This window comes from Acomys russatus, chromosome 1 (assembly GCF_903995435.1).
Source record: "Acomys russatus chromosome 1, mAcoRus1.1, whole genome shotgun sequence".
NCBI lineage: Eukaryota > Metazoa > Chordata > Mammalia > Rodentia > Muridae > Acomys > Acomys russatus.
The window spans coordinates 18,595,401-18,612,536 of record NC_067137.1 but is presented as its reverse complement, the minus strand read 5'-3'; the positions used below and the strand labels follow the sequence as shown (position 1 = coordinate 18,612,536).

The following is a 17,136-nucleotide window of genomic DNA, read 5'->3' as shown; positions in this document are numbered from 1 at the left end:
ACCCTCTCAGCCCTAAAAGGAACATTTTGAACTCATGTATTTATTGGGGTAAAGTTCTCTATTTATAAAAATGTCAGAGACAAGAAAACCTGTTATAAAATTTAATTTTATGGATTTTTGTTTTGAAAGGAGGGATTTGCTTATTCCTTTCAGCTGTGCCCTCGTGGACCTCAGAGTCTACAGTTTTATTTTAGTTTTAATTTCTGAAAATGGTTAGGTTACATTTCACAGCAACGGGTCAGTAGCTAGAGGATTAACTGCTTGCAAACAAGTCTGGGCCTTGCGGTGGTTCCCATCCATTTGGAGGCATGACCTTAGACTTCACATGAGGCGTCAAGTGGTGGCCTGTCCAGTGTGAGGGTCTAATGGACATAGTCCTTGGGGTTGGGTCCAGGGCCTGACCAGTGCATGTGTTCACTAATGATACTTGGGCATCAGCGACCTTTGGAAACATTTTTATTTTATTGAGGAAAAGCCTTGGCACAGCATGGATGGCATTTCTTCTACAGTGTTCCATCCAAAGACATATAATATGGCTAGTCATGTACGTTCAGGAATGCTCTCAGAATGGTGGTTTAGGAAGGTTCTGAGTTAGCCATTTTTCTTCACACAGTAAGCAGATCAGTTAAAAAATGTCTCAAGTCTGAGGAGGATCATAGACTTTTTTTTTTAAAGCTCTGTGCAGCCTGCTGGCCTTTTACTGAGGACAGCTTTACTCTGCATGATTAACTGTGGGAAAGAAAGAAACAACAGTAGCTAAGTGTGTATGATTCAGTGAGGGAGGCTGTTTTAGGTTAGTGTAAAATTCCAGTAGTTGAAATAAAAGACTGTCTCAGAAATGTGGCCTGCCTTTCTAGAGCTCCCTCACAGGCTGTGCTAGGGTGTGGGTGGGATGAATGGGGGCGGGGCATAATGATTGACACCTGTCTGGTGCTGCCCGGAGTCAGCAATTATCCTAAATGCTTTGCATATGTTAATGAACCTACATAGAAGCCTCATTTTATCCTTCCCATTTTATAGATGGAAGAACTGAGGCACAAAGATAATAGTATCACTCAGGCCACATTCTGGCTTCTGTGGAATATGGATGGCTTTTATTTTGGTTGTGAGCCTAGCCTTTAATGCCTGAGCCATCTCTCCAGCCCCATGGGTGGCTTTTAATCATTATGATTCTCCCTAGTCAGAATAAGCTGCATTTTATTTTCTGTCTTAGTTTTTTCTCACTTTATCTTAAACCGAGTTCGAGAGATTTGATTCTCAAGTCAGCAGTCATTCCAGTCTCATGAAACTTATTTTGATTGCTCTAATTAAAAAAAATTAAAAAGACATTTCTGACAATTTTAGTTGATGAAAATAAAAGAAACCAGCTTTTCAGGGCTCAGTGGAATTTTCCATTCAACCCAATGAGCTGCATTTGATCTGCAGGGCACACATGGTTGAAGGAGAGAAACTATTCCAGGAAATCCACACACATGATGTGCCATGCTCGTGTGTGCGTGTGCATGTGTGTGTGTGTGCGTGTGCACACACAGGCAGACACACATGTACATACTCATGCTACGTAAATAAGGTAAAAAGAAACTGCTTTTTGAATAAGTTATGCATGCAGATAACAACACAGTCATAGTAGTGGAACTGTTGCTTTCAGAGTACAAATCATATGTCTCAATATGGCATAGTCATTGTAAAGCCTAGTGTAAGGCACCCTATCTCCTACATTGTTTATGTTGTATAACTTACAGTCTTTAAAACTTGAAGTATGTTTAAACTATTCTTTTAAGTGAGTCAACGTTTCTTTTTGAAAACAGAGTGTTGGCTTTTGCAGTGCTGTAACAGTAATAACAAACCATTAGAAAGTCTGCAAAGTATAATATAACTTAAACAAAAGTTAACAAGTTATAAAATTTTGCTGTCATAGGTAATCATTTGCGTTAACATTTGAGTATGCTTTCTTTCCACTTGTAGTCATGTAGTCATTCTTCACCAATGGCTTTGATTATCTTCTGGGAGCAGATGCTGTTCCCAGCCCAAGGGCGAAGGCAACCACTTGTCTTTCGATCCCTGTGGAGCGTCATCTCAGTGGGAGAAGCAGGCAGTGACTGGATAAAGCGTGACAGTGTCAGGGAGGGAGCAGTGAGTGCCTGGAGGAGCAAAATGAGGGAGCTGAGAATAGAGGCAGAGAGCTGATGTTTGGAGGAGAGTCTTCTTGGGGATCCAAGTGACACTGGTAACCTGGGAGTACCTAGCGAGGGACTTCATAGTTGCAGGAGTAGCCCAGTGCAAGGACACTTCAGCAGAGGCAAGCTCAGGGCCTGGGAGTTGGCATGGAAGCTGGTGTTATAGCAGTGGACCAAGCTGGCATGCCATGGTTACATTTTACAGGAGGATTTGGAGCAGAGAACACCATCTGGTTTTGGTTTAATGGGGCACAAGGCAGCCAGAGAAGGGTTTGTGGGAGGCAGTGAGAAAAGATGGCCAGACTCAAATTGTATCTAAAGAAAAGCCTACAGGATTTAGAGATGGGTTTGATATGTGTTGTGAGAACTTCATATCATATATTAAATTGTTCCTTTCTTCATATGTTGAGATCCTAACCCCCAGTAGCTTGGGGATTGTTGTCTGAAGACCTCAGGTCAGTGCAGGTGTAATCAGTTAAGATAGGTTCATGTTATCCTGCATAGCAGTTGAGTGTTGTGGGTGGGGCTAATCCAGTGTGGCTAAACCCTTAAAGCAGCCGTTCTCACCCTTCCTAATGCCGTGACCCTTCAATACAGCTCCTCACGTTGTGGTGATGCCCCCCCCCCCAACCATTAAGCCATTTTGTTGCTACTTCATAGCTGTAATTTTGCTACTGTTATGAATCGTAGTGTAAATATCTGATACACAGAATATATAATATGTGACCCCTTAAAAGGGTTGTGACCAACAGGTTGAGAGGCACTGCCTTAAAGAAAGATGATATTTAGGTATAGGAACAAAGAGAAGAAGGGCCTGTGGAGATGAGTGCAATACCATCTGCAAGCTGAGAAATGCCCACTTGCCAGAAGCTGAAAGAGAGGAAAGGAATAGTCTTCTTCCCAGACGTCAGGGGAAACCAGCCCCTCCCATACCTTGATCATAGACTTGGAACTGTGTGGCAGTATGCTTCCATTGCTTAAGCTACCTGGCTGGTGGGTTTGTTATGGTGGGTTCTACCTATGGATACTATGAATACACTGGGCTGGTGTGTGTGTGTGTGTGTGTGTGTGTGTGCGCGCGCGCGTAGAACGGGGCTCCTCACTAAGATGGATACTAGGAGGCAGATTTTGTTGAAGTTTTGAGGTGGAGAGAGGGGACACAAAATATGCTAAGATTGAGAACTTTGTCTTGTATACATGGAGGTGTAAATGTGTGAGGTGTGACAGTTGGACATTTCCATGTCTGAAGTTTAAATGAGAGGACATAGTCCATTGTCTAACTTGGGGACATGGGATTAAGTGAGATCACCAGGAAAGGTGCCCATGGAGCAAGGCATCCTGGGAACTTGTAATACTTGGAGGTTGGGATGAGAGAGAGAGAGAGAGAGAGAGAGAGAGAGAGAGAGAGAGAGAGAGAGAGAGAGAGAGAGAGAATATGAATGTGTGTGTGTATGTGTGTGTGTCTGTGTGTGTGTGTGTGTGTGTGTGTGTGTGTGATTCAATGGAATGAAAGGTGTCAGTTGTGGCAACCCAGTAGTAAAAGGAGTGATGGGGATGAAGGATAGATCCGCCACGGCCAGCACCACTGATGCCAGCAAGGGAGGGGACTACAATTCCCCACTGGATTTGGCAGCCTGAATGTCACCATCTACTCAGACAAGATCACAGTAAGCAGGGAGGTGGAGGTACAAGACTGATTGGCAGGTGGTCAGGAAAAAATAGGAACTTCAAAATCAAGTTGGCGTCACATCATAAGTGGTGTCTCATGTCATGGAAGTTCTTAAACATTGCTTCTAATGACTGTATCACATTCCGGGATCCTTATCTGTTCTCTGTTTGTTCTAGGAGTAGAGTGTCTGCACTTTATTACTGCTATATTGATTGCAAAACTACAGTGGGTATATTTGAACATCATAAGATCTCCTACATTAGGAATGATACAGTTCAGTCAGATATTTGTTTTAGGGCTTAATCCTAAACTATAGCAATGGATGCCTCTCAGTAGATATTTATCTTTTACATGTTATTTTGTTGGCCAGAGTACATAGAATAGTGTTAAATTTCCATGGTGATGGTGTGTCTTGTAGGTTGAATTTTCCTCTCCCAGATTCACATGTTAAAAAATCTATGTTAGTTTTTTTAAATTTCCATAACAAAGTGCCAGAGCGAGGGTAGAATATAAAGAAGGAAAGTTTATTTAGTTCATAATTTTGGAAGTCAGAAGTCCAGGGTTGGGTGGTCCTGTTTGTTTCTCTTCTGTGAAAGTCTCTTGATGGGGCCCAGGTATGAGAGGGATCACAAAGTCAGACAGAAAGCCAAAGTTTCAGGAGGATCACAGCAACCCACTCTCTGAGAACTAACCTGGATCCCTAGATGACTACCTCATCTCTTCCCAGGGCAGTGCCCCCAGCGGCTTACTACCTCCCACCCATCCTCTACTTCCTGAAGGTTCTACTGCCTTTGGACATCTTTACCTTGAGGACCGGGCTTCAAACATCTGATATACACGGTCCTACCTTCTCACTAGTAGATGAGCTTGTAGCCTGTGCAGGGAGGAGGACAAGCCACACTTCTAGGTTTTTGGTCATTGGTTCTCTCCCTCTAAGAATTCCTTGCATCTTCTCTTTTATGGTGATCTCCTTTAGATTTATTTTAAGTAAATGTGTGTGTGTGTGTGTGTGTGTGTGCGCGCGCGCGCACACACACATGCACACGTGTGGTTTGCATATCGAGGTCACAGACGCACATTGGGTGTCCTGCTCTCTCACTCTGCCCTACTCCCCAGTGACTGGAACTGGGGCTAGGTTTGTGATCTGCAAGACCCCTCACTACCCTAGTCTTTACCCCTCACCTTCCTCTGGGTTTACAGGCATGTGGGACCACTCTGTATTTTTATGTAGGTGGTGGTGAGTTCCCGCATGCTGTTATGCCTGCACAGTAAGCTCTCTTAGCCACAGAGCCATGTGACTGACAGCCCCCATTACTCTCTTAATATACTAACTTACAGATATTGATCAATTGTCCAACTAAGGGCCTCTTGCGTATACGGGTTTGTGTATGTCATGTGTGTGCTGGTATCTGTGGAAGTCAGAAAAGGACGTTGGATCCCCAGGATCTAGAATCATAGGCAGTTGTGAGCTGCCTTTTGTGGGTGTTGGAAAACAAACTTAGGTCGTCTGTAACAGCAGCAAGCACTCTTAATCACTTACTTTCCAGTTCCATGCAGTGAGTAATAAAACTTATTTGTGTATATTCCATAATTGGAATATGATTTTCTGCAAAACAGTTTTCCATCTTTTTTTTTTTTTATCTCAAGTTTGTGGCCCAGAGCTAGCATTTAACAGGGGCTTAATGTTCAGACAATGAATGCAGATAATATAGATGGTATTAAAACAAGCTTAATGATGATTTTAAACTACGTTGTCTTCTCACTAGACATCATCTAGAATGAATTCTGTGCACATCATAGTTGAAGTCTATAAACTCCACAGTTGCCAGGTGCTTGCGTTTACCAGCTACTTACTGGCATTTACTACCAGGAAAACACAAAGTACATTTTAGTCTATTAGTGGTAAAAGGTAAAACCTTAGATAGGTTTAGTCTTTGGTTGATCAAAGAATGACTCATAAGTCAGGCAGTCCCTAGCCAGCACGACTGACAGATCCTGCCTTCAAGGTGGGCAGGTGACATTTCTGGGCAGTGCGGTTGAGTTGGTTGCAGCTTGGCACTGTGCCTTACTTGAATTAGCCACCTGTGAATGAAGCTCAGCTGCCGTCACTGACTGACACCCAGCCGTTTGTCACAAGAGTGGACTTCAAGGAAGGCTTTTGGCTTGTTGATATTCAGATCGGGTAATGCTTGCATTTGGATTTTTCTTCTCCTGGATTTTGTCATGTCTGCATATGCAGCTGTATCTTCTGCGTTAGACGAAAGTGTGAGGATGGAATTTACTGCAGTTTCATGTACACATTATGTACATCCCCTGAAAGTTGTACTGTATGGTAGTTTTCATGTACCCCTCGTTTCATCCACTCCATCCTCCAGCATCACATGTAGAGCTTTCTTCTTGTGGTGTCATGTTAATACTTTCAACAATTTGGGATTTTAGGACCTCTGTCTTTTTGAAGTGTTTTGGATTTTGAGAACAGAGTGCTTCTCTGTACTAAGAATGTTTGCCAAGCAAGGAAGGATTGAGAGCGTCCTCTGGCCAGTGAGTTTAACTGGGAGGTATTTGAGAAGTGGCTGAGTGTGTAGTGAAATCCCGCCATTCTAAGTCACACTAGTATCTCCTGACACATTACTGACTTGTATCGCACCACCGCTCTGATTTTGAATGGCTCTATGCTAACCACATTTTTCTCAACCTTTGACAATTCCTTCGAAGTCTTTGTTGGTGTGAATAACACTGCCGAGGATACTGGAGTGTACCTATGGACATGGTAATTTTCTTTTTACATTGTTAGGTCACGTGTCTAGACATTAGGCTGTGACATACTTGAAACGTACTGAAAAAAAAAAAAAAAAAAAAGAAACGTACTGCTAAGCTGCTTTCTAAATGCACCTGCCAGGGAGGGAGAGATGGCACAGCGGGCGGCTTTACTGCTGTGCGAGCGTGACGAACTGCGTTTGGATGCCCAGCACTCACGTAAAAGCTGGGCACAGTGGCAAAGCCTAGGATCCCAGTGCTGGGAAGTAGGAATGTCCCAGGCAGCAAGACCCCTGGAGCTCAGTGGCCCAGGCTAGCCCCGTGCATGAGCTCCGGGCTCAGGGAGATAACTTGTCTCACAAGAAGAGGCATGATCAAAGAAGACGCCTGGGGGCGACGCTCATGTATGTACGCGTGTGTACACCTATACAGGCACAAGCTTCTATCCACAAACACACACATTACCCAAAACACCGGGCTGTTACCCCCTTCACAACAGCACTCTTCCTGATAGTTACCATGGCTGCCGAAAAAACTAAGTAGCCACAGTGCTCCTCCCCACTTTATGTGAACTTCTTTGGATGACGTCATTGAGTTGGACAGTACCCACCTGTTTATTTGCCATTGCCTTTTCCCCTTAATTGTTTTTCTTTCCTTCTTAATTGGTATTTAAATCTTTTCTTCCTTCTTTCCTTCCTTCCTTCTTCCCGTCAAAGTCTCACTGTGTAGCTCTGGCTGGCCCAGAGCTTGCTGCGATAGACCAGGCTGGCCTCCATTGCACAGAGATCTATCTGCCTTGAACCTGTAGCATAGTCCTGAGGGCACTGGTCACGTGACATGTGTTGTAAAAGGCACCAAACTCCTGAAGGAGGCTGAACTCACAGAAGTCCACCTGCCTCTGCCCCCTCAGTGCTACACTAAAGGCCTCTGCTGCCAAGCATGGGTCTTTCCTTTTTTTTTTTTTTTTTTTTTTCTTTAAGAAATGATTTTGAGCTAACTTTGTTAAATATCATATTTACTATTGTTCTTCTAACAGTATTTTCTGAAAATTCTTTTCGGGCTTATTTTCCCCCTTTTCACAATGTTTAATTAGCAGGAGTTTATATAGTCTAATCCACAGACTTCAACTTTTTCCTCCCTCTCACTGATCACCTGTAACCTTAAAAAAAAAAAAAATCCATAAAATATCAGCAGTAAGACCAGAAACAGCCCCAGAGAAGTGTATTGTTTCCCGTTATGCAACATGATTTAATTTTGTTATTTTCTGTGGGTGATTTTTTTTGTAGTTATTGGTGGCATCAGGAGGAGCAATTTCAGCCCAGCCACCCATTTTAATGAAATCACACGGGGACCTCCACTCCTGCTGAACTCGGGGTGGAGAACCAGAAGCCGCTCACAGCACTTGGAGGCTGCTGAGCCACGCGAAGGTGTCAACCTCCTGAAAGAGGCCCTGATTTTCTGCGTGCAGCTTTGGAGAGCCGTGCTCCAAGATTTGTGCCTCACTCAACTACCTACTTGGTGAAGTTGTTGCTCAGAACGGCAGACTGTGTGGATGTTAAGTGTCGAGAAAGCCTGTGAGATCTGACAGTCTGACTTAGAGAGAGGTGGGGATAAGGACGGCAAGACACGGAGTATTACAAAGGGATTTTCACATTGATGGAAACTCCGTAAAGTCGACTCAGTGCTTGATGAAACATGGTTCATCTTTCTAGAAGATTCAGTTTTGTGGAGTTCTTCATTATTGCAGAGGACTGGCTAGAACGGTCATTGGGAGGAGATTATGATGCTAATATTTTTTTTTTCTCTTTAGGGATTGAGGAGGAGGCTGATACAGGGCTGCTTACAAGGAAATCGCATTATTTATTTGGGTTTGGTATAGGACAGGTTCAAAGATGAGTCTTGAACTTGTGACCTTGCTCAGTGAGCTTTGTGATCTGATAGTCTTTCGTTTTGAGTAACTTCAAAGGGCAGCTGGGCTGGGCCTCGAAGCCACACAGGGAGCGAGGGGCTCTCACCTGCTGTCTTAGATCATCGACGACACAGGCCAGCTCGCATTTCTACCGAGGACACATGCTGCAGACATGCTGCAACTTGTCTGGAGAGAAAGGCTGGGGGGTGGGGGCAGGGAGTCACAGAGAGCTGTGTGGGCTGGGGCAGGCTTTAAATATAACCAAGGGCGATGCTTTTAGATGAAAAGCAAAGGAGGCGGGACTTCAGGGCATGGGTCGTTTCCCAAAAATAAAGTCACTGAACTTTGAGAGAACTTTAGGATTAACTTTGTCAACTTGGAGGAGCTGCCTGTGGAGAGAAATCTGAAACTGTTTACCATTTGGGCCTAGAATGGAGCATTGATCCAGTTGTGACTGATGCAAATGACAAACGTGTTTTTGCAGGGCCAATCCTGGCAAGTGAGGACCGAGGAACTTTTGCAGCCCACCCTGCTCTCCCAAATCTTGGCAATGATGATATTCTGCAATTTTGTCTTGGTGGCAATTTCTCCCACTTGTGACAGACCTCACTATATTATCACTCCTTCACCTTGCTCCCAGCTACCTTTTGTTTGATAATTAAAACATTAAATTTTTTTTGAGAAGGAGAAAATATAAAAGGCCTAACGTCAAACATCTACACATCTATTACTTATAGTCAATACATGTTTACTTATTATATTTGATACTCATCTTTTATTTTAATTATGTGTATGTGTCTGTTCACTTGAGTGCAGGAACCTTGTAGGCCAGAAGAGGGGTCAGACCTCCTGGTAGTTGAAAACTGCCTGACATAGGTGCTGGGGACTGAACACAGGTCTTCTGTAAGAACAGTATGCGCTCTGAACCACCGTGCCATCGCTCCAGCCCCTCATATTTGTTTTTTTAAGAAATGTAATTTGGTCCAGGTATGATATACACATCTGTAATACCAGTACACATCTGTAATAGCACTCAGGAGGCACGGCTGGAGGGACATGATTTCCTCATCAACTTGGGCTATATTGTCAGACCCTATCTCAAAGAACCAAGCAACAAGCAAGCAAATGGCAAACCGCAAACAAAGGCATAAGAAGAAATATCCATAAAGAGAACTATGCTCTCCTCTGGTATGACTTCTTTTCCTTCCCAGAGAGGATGATGTGACAAACTTAGTGTGATGCTAGCAGGCATGTCAACTCTTCTGACACTGAACTCTGACATTGTTATCCACAGTGTTTATACTTTGGAATTACAAAAGTAAACACAAATTACAAAACGATCTTAGAATGTTTTAAGGAAGTTCAAAGTTTTGTGTGGGCTGCCTGTTGCCTGCATATGGGCCATGGGCTTCAGGTTGGACCAAAAGCACATGGTGCTATTTTAAAGTTTAGTTGGAAAGTTAACAACATGATCGTTTAATAAAAACGGTATTATGAAGTGGCAGCCTGGGGTTGAGGATGGCTCAGTGAGTAAGGATGCTTGCTTGACAAGTGTGAAGACCTTAGTTCAAATCCTCAGCACCTGTGTCATGGCCTTGTGTGCCTGTCACCTCAGAGTTGGCAAGTGGAGAAAAGCAGATGCCGGGAGCTTGTTGGCCAGCAGCCTAGTGAGAGACCCTGCCTTGAATGAATAGGAAGATTGCTACAGAAAGGCACCACACTTAGCTCTTGCTGACCTTCCTTATCAGTTATAATAGTTTGTAGATTTTCCAGTACAAATGATGATAAATTTGTTTCTTGTTTTCTGGCATAATACATAAGACCCTTTCCTGTTTTTGCTGTGTCACATTGCCTGGGCCCTGTTAGGGGTGAGTACGAACATTTAGGCTTGTTTCCAGCATTGGCAGGAATGCTTCTGCAGTGTGCTTGGAATATTTGCAGGGGATCTTGGTATGTTGTTTGTGGACTTTGCTGTAGATACCGCTTAGCAGAATAAGGAAATCCCAGTGTATTCAAAGTTGGCAAGCAGTTTTTATTTGTTGTTATGAGTAAGTCATGGATTTTATTGGAAGCGTTTCTGCATTCCTTGAGTCAAATTCTCATTTTTTTTTTTTTTTCAATGTGAGGAATTACATTGTTTGGTTTGCTAGCGGTAGGGCCATCCTTATGTTTCTAGAACTAATTTCACTTGCTTTTCTGCTTCCGAACGATCGGCATGTTTGGTCTAGCAGCAATTCCCTTAGATATTTTCCATTTATGTCTAATTGGGGTGTGTCTTCATTTTCCTGTGGATGCTACTCTTGTCTCCTCTTATGCTGAGATACTGATTATTCTTTTACTCCCTCCCCCTCTCCCCCTCCTTCCATGATCTTTCTTTTTTCTTTTAACATGGTCTTACTCTGTAGCTCAGGCTAGCCAAAACAAACAAACAAACAAAACAACAACAACAACAAAAACTTCCGGTGCAGCCCAGACTTGCTTGAAACTTGTAGAAACTCTTTTGCCTCACTGTACACTGTCCTTTTCAAAAGAGTTTATTTCTGGGTTTTGAGTTCATGTCCTGATTTCAGCACCTCAGAAGTGGATCTGCTTCCTAGAGGAGATCTAGAATGTGCCACGCCCAGGTCCTGATGTGGCTATTCTCTGGTCTCACCCTGTATCAGGACACGGATGGAGATCCATTTGCAGGACTCTTTGTGTCTCCATGAAGGTCCCTTTTCTCCAGGCTTTGCTCTGCTGCACCTCTTGAGGTGGGCTCTGCCCTTCTGCGGGACAGAGCCACCATGCTCTGCCCTGTGCAGAGTCCCTAGAGTGCTGCCTGCAGGAGGTCTCTGACAGTAGCACTCCTCTGCCTGCTCCACTCCTCTCAGGAATCAGTCCTATATTCTTGATTGTCCAGGATAGGACAGCAGAAGGTTTATTATGTCTTACATCCAGCCTTCTAAGATTTGTTATTCCAAGGCTTGTTATTTTTTTTTTTTTTCTTTTTCTGAGGTAGAAGCAAATGCTATGCTTTCTTGAAATTTTGAGAAGAAGTCTTTATCCACCACTAGGTTTTTCCTTCTGTTTCTGGTTCATTCCGACAAATTGTCTATCTCTTAGGAGCACTTCCCCCCCCCTTTTCTTTCCCTCCCCTTACTGCATCTGCATTTCATGGCCTGACTCCCTTAAAGTGCTTTGTGTGAGAGCTTCCATGACTTGTCCCAAGTCTCGAGCCAGTGCAGCATTCTTTTCCTTGGTCCTTCACTACTTTGCTTCAGTCTTCATAGTTCCACAAGGTACAAGGGGCAACCATCAAAGGCCTTGGGTTTTTGAACATTAATTTTGATGGAACAGCATCTGCTTTGAAGGGATAGAGATTATTTGATCGAGAGCCATGCAAACCAAGTCCAGAGGTGAAGACATTTTTGTGCGATGGACTCTATGCAATGGAGTTCAAATTGTCTTCTTTCCAGAGACATTGTTAAATCTCAGCCTTAGGTAAAGGCTCTTGGATGACCTGAGCCCCGCCCCTCAGACCTGAGCCCCACCCCTCAGATCGACATGGACGAAGGAGAGCACCGACTCATGAAGGTGCCTTTTGACCTCCACGCTTGTAATGTAGTATCTGCACATGCACATTCATGCACATAAAATAAATAAATAAATGGAAAAAAGAAAAAAGAAAGAAACTACTTCTTCAACATTATAGTGGTCACATAATTCAACACCATGATTATAATAAAAGGGCAATATAAAGGAAATGCTTTGATCGTAGCAAAGAATTCAATAATATGAAAGCAGTTATGTTATGAAAATAATAAACTTTCAATTTACGGCCTAGAGATCCTCCGGTTGGGCAGATGACTCAGTGGGTACAATGTTTGCTGCCTTGAGGTCGGATCCCCTGAACCTATATAAGAGTTGTGTGCAGTGGTTCTTGTTTGCCACCCCGTACTTCACAGAAAGGCAGAGGAAGGTGGGGCTCTGGGGCTTCCTGGCCAGCCAGTCTCATGGCAATTGTAAGCTGCAGGTTTGTGAGAGATGTCATCTCAAAAATAAGGCGGGGAGTGACAGGAAGATAGGTGAAGTCAGCCTCCGGCTTCCACACACAGACACATGTGTAGAGGTGAGCACACCGGCACACTTAGGGACACAGACACACTTGTACCACACACAGACACACACGGAGAGTACACAGGAGTCCTCAAAACCTTCCTCTTGGCATAGAATTTCCAAACGCTGTGTGCCGCTGGTTCTCACATGGGAGGCGTGAACCAGTCACCTTAGTCACAGTATGCCAGGCTCCATGGGCAGATGTGTAGTCTCTGGCAACCCAGAATTGTGTATTTCCAGAGAGTTCCCCGGGAGTGTTTCTGCTCACTGTAGAGTGCTGTCCTCCAAGCAAAACATGCTGATCTGGTTTGTTTATGTTCCTTCATAGAAGAGGGAAGGAAGGCCATTGGCCCCTCACCTGAGGGTCCAGCTACTCCTCTCATCCATTTTCATGCAATTCTGCCCTAATTGCCTGTTCTTTTGGCATCTCTGGGGGTGGGCTGTGCTAGAGTACAGAGGCTGGGAGAGATTAATGAAGAAGTCATCATCCCATGCTGCTTGAAGACTTTCTATTTTTTTTAATTTTATTGATGTATTCATATTACATCTCAATGGTTATCCCATTCCTTGTATCCTCCCATTCCTCCCTCCCTCCCATTTTCCTCTTACTCCCCTCCCCTATGACTGTGACTGAGGGGGACTTCCTCCCCCTTTATATGCTCATAGGGTATCAAGTCTCTTCTTGGTAGCCTGCTATCCTTCCTCTGAGTGCCACCAGGCCTCGCCATCCAGGGGACGTGGTCTAATAGATCCCCGCTGAGTCATCTGTGGTCCTGTGAACAGCTCCTCACTGTGCTCTTAAGTAAATACAATGAACTCATTGGTTTCCCGGGCTAGCCTTCTGTGTAATGGTCTGTTTGTTTATGATCCGGACCATATGGGGAATGGGTAGACATGGGTGGTTTCTGTCTCGCCAGGCTTTGACCACCACTGTTCTCCCTGAAATATGAGCAGCACTGTGCATGTAGTCCAAATGGTGCAGGGAAAAAACAATGCACCTTAAAGTGTGTTCAGAGGGTGTGAGTTTGACATTTTCCTGTCAGATGAGGGGCTTGTGGCTTGTATTGGGTCCCTGTCCCTGGTTCCCCAGTTCAAGATAACCCCACTCCTGCCCCAGCCTTGGTTGGGAATCTGAAATAGCTTCTTTCAAAAATTTGCTGTAGAAAGGCACTTTTGGAGATGTTTATTCTAATACATGGACTATTCTTTTCTTTTTGTGTGAATTATTTTTGAAATTTTTATGTTTTCTTTGTATGTGTAGAGTGTGTGTGTGTGTGTGTGTGTGTGTGTGTGTGTGTGTGTGTGTGTGTAGATGTATTCCAGGCTAGAAGTCAACGTTGAGTGTTTTCTTCTGTTGCATCCCACCCTATTGTTTTGAAACCATGTCCAAGAACACCTGGATCTTACCAGTTGGGCAAGACTAGCTGGCCAATTGGACCTAGGGAATCCTCCTGTTTCTGCCTGACCAATCCTGAGATTTATAACACTATGCCTTAATCTGTGTATGTTTTTAAACAACCATCTCCCTCTATCCTTATTACATATAAAATTTGAAAAAAAAAACACTTTCCTTTTATATTCCTAAAGACAGTTTTAGGTGGCATATTAAGTGGCACATTGGGGTAATTTCAATCCTTGGTCTTTTGCTGGGTACCAGCTCCTGCAGGCTTATGTCATGCAGCCTGCCTGAGACATTAGTAGCTAGTTGCAGGACGCCTTGGGAGGAAGGAGGAGCAGAAACCATTCTCAGATGTTAGACTGAAACACACTCCTAATTGAAAGTATGAGGAGAATGCATATATGAAAATGCCCAGGGGCTGATCGCTAGCCAACGCACCCGGTGAAAAGCCTGGTCCAGTACTTACTTGCTTCTGGCTACTTCTGTTCTCTTGGGTGGAGCCCATTAAGCCCCGTGACATTCCCTAAATAGTAGTGGCTGGGCAAGCACTTGGAGCCCTGCATCACAGATCCAACTACCAAGTTTGCTTAGTCAGGAAGATCTTGATGAATTGACACCCTTAACTCAGCAAGTGCATAGTTTTAGGATTTAAATTCTAGATGCCTAATATAGGAATGGCTCTTGGGGACCACTTTAAAACTAGCAATATTATACTCCCGCTGTCCTAAAATACTCACAGGTACCTAGCTGAGGCTAACTGATGTAAGTAAGTCCTGTCTCCTACGAAGCTGGTCCCATCTTTAACATTTTTTTCTCCCTCAACTGTGTTGAAAAATGGTACCTGGTATTCTGATACCCAAGGGCCACTTCTTATTTGTTACGACTAATAGGAATCATATCATAGCAAGGTGGGAAAAGCATCTTTTCCTAAGGAAAACTAACAGATTTCAAGGCTGTTAGATGTTGGTCATTTGGTTCTTCCTAACCAAGCCTCCTGTGGTTCACGTGTGCTGACTAGTTTTATGTCAACTTGACACAAACTAGTGTTGTCTGAGACAAGGGCCTCAATTAAGAAAATGCCTCCATAAAATAGGGCTGCAGATAGTAGGTCTTTTCCTAATTCATGATTGAGGGGGGGGACAGCCCATCCCATTGTGGGGGGGGGACCCATCCCATTGTGGATGGTGTCATTCCTGGGCAGGTGATCCTGAGTTCTATAAGAAAGCAGGCCGAACAAGCCATGTGGAACAAGCCAGTAAGCAGCGCCCCTCCATGGCCTCTGCATCATCTCCTGCCTCCAGGTTCCTGCCCTGCTTGAGTTCCTGTCCTGACTTCCTTCAGTGATAAACAGTGATAAGGAAGTGTGAACTACGTAAACCCTTTCCTCCCTGATTTGCTTTTGGTCATGGTGTTTTACTGCAGCAATGGTGACCTTGACTAAGACATTAAGTCTCTCATCTCTTTTGGAATTGTTTGGTGGACAACTGAATCAGCACTGGGCAGGGAATTTGGTAGTGTGTTCTCAGGGCGAAGAGTTTAAGTCTGAATAACAAAAGGGCCACCGATAAAAGAATTCAAATGAATACAGAAGGGTCTGGCCGGAACCTGCCAGAAACCTGTGGCGTTACATAATGCAGTGTAAGTCAGGGACCTCAAAGCTCCCAGAGACCTCACCTGTCTTCAGATCCACTAATGCTGACCATGGCCCAGCTGGCTTTATAACTCTGCCTGGCCACACACCTGGCATCTGGTGACTCAGAATTTAGACATAGTAGAAGACAGGCGATGAAGACCTTGTTCCTTGTTGGGTGCTTCTCATTATGAGGTTGGGGGGGGGGCATAGCGCTCACTGGATGTTTGCACAGATTGGCAGGCAGATAGCCAGTTAACCACCTTATTGTTAGTGTTTTATGAAAAAAGAGTAAGTTGGGTCAAATATTAAGTCCCTGAAAAGTTTTGACAGGCACCCTATGAGTGTGTGAAAGAGTGCTTTTTTGAGGGAGGGGGCAGTGTTAAGGATTGTTTTTGGTCAAGCCCTGGCAAAATTATTTAAACATAAAACTTAGATTTAAGTTTAAAGGCCAGGGGAGATGTCTCAGTGGGTACAGCACTCTCTGTGTAAGCATGGAGACCTGAGTTTGGGCTTCCAGCCTCCACATGGAAGCCAGCCGAGGTCGTGGATTTCTGCAATACCATCCCCATCTCCAGCACGGGAGGGTGGGGTCAGGAATCTTTGGATATTGCTGGTGTAACCCTAGTGAAAATGACAATGGTGAAGATACTGGCCTCAAAAGAGTCAGGTGAAAAGCAACTGAGAAAGATATCCCAATGTAACCATCTATTTTCTATAGACGTCTGTGCTTTCATACTCACACATGTACATACACGAAAATATAGTCATAAGTATGTGTGTGTTACCATACACCCATGGCTACACACACACACACACACACACACACACACTTTAAATTCAAGCCACAGAGTGTAACTTAAAAAACAATGACAGAATATGTCTTACTTAGGGTTTTTATGGCTGTGACTCCATTATCATTATGGCAGGAAGCGTGGCAGCGTGCAGGCAGACATGGCGCTGCAGAGGTAGCTAAGAGTGCTGCATCTGGATCGACGGGCAGCAGGAAGAAAGAGTGGCACTGGGTCTGGCTTAAGGCTCCAAGGCTACCCCAATGACACACTTCCTCCAACAAGGCCACATCTCCTAATTGTGCACCTCCCTATCTTACAGGGGCCGTTTTATTCAAACCACCACAGGATACTTTCTTAACATTTTTTCTCCTTAACCTGTGGTGTAGTTTGGGAAGGCAGTTACAATACAGTGTTGACGAATGATGCCTTTAGTTCTGGCTCTCTTGGATTCAAATCCTAACTTTTCCATTTCCCAGTGACTGTTTGATCTTTGTTAAGCCACTTAACCTTTGCATTTGTCCATAGAACGGGCATAATAAAAATCTATTAAAACAGTTTCCAGGGACTGTTTGTTGATTGTATGTATGTATGTATGTATGTATGTATGTATGTATGTATGTATTGCATATGTATATGTATATATACATAGACATACCTGTCACATAGGCGGCCACTAACAGGTATTAGCTGTCATCACCACCACATT

General features: G+C 44.0%; 1 protein-coding gene across 1 annotated transcript in view; it reads left to right on the top strand.

The window, feature by feature from the left end:
- The window catches only part of Ltbp1 (latent transforming growth factor beta binding protein 1), a 399,918-nt gene that overhangs the window by 35,140 nt on the left and 347,642 nt on the right, over positions 1 to 17,136 (top strand). The gene's annotated exons all lie outside the window — the stretch shown is intronic.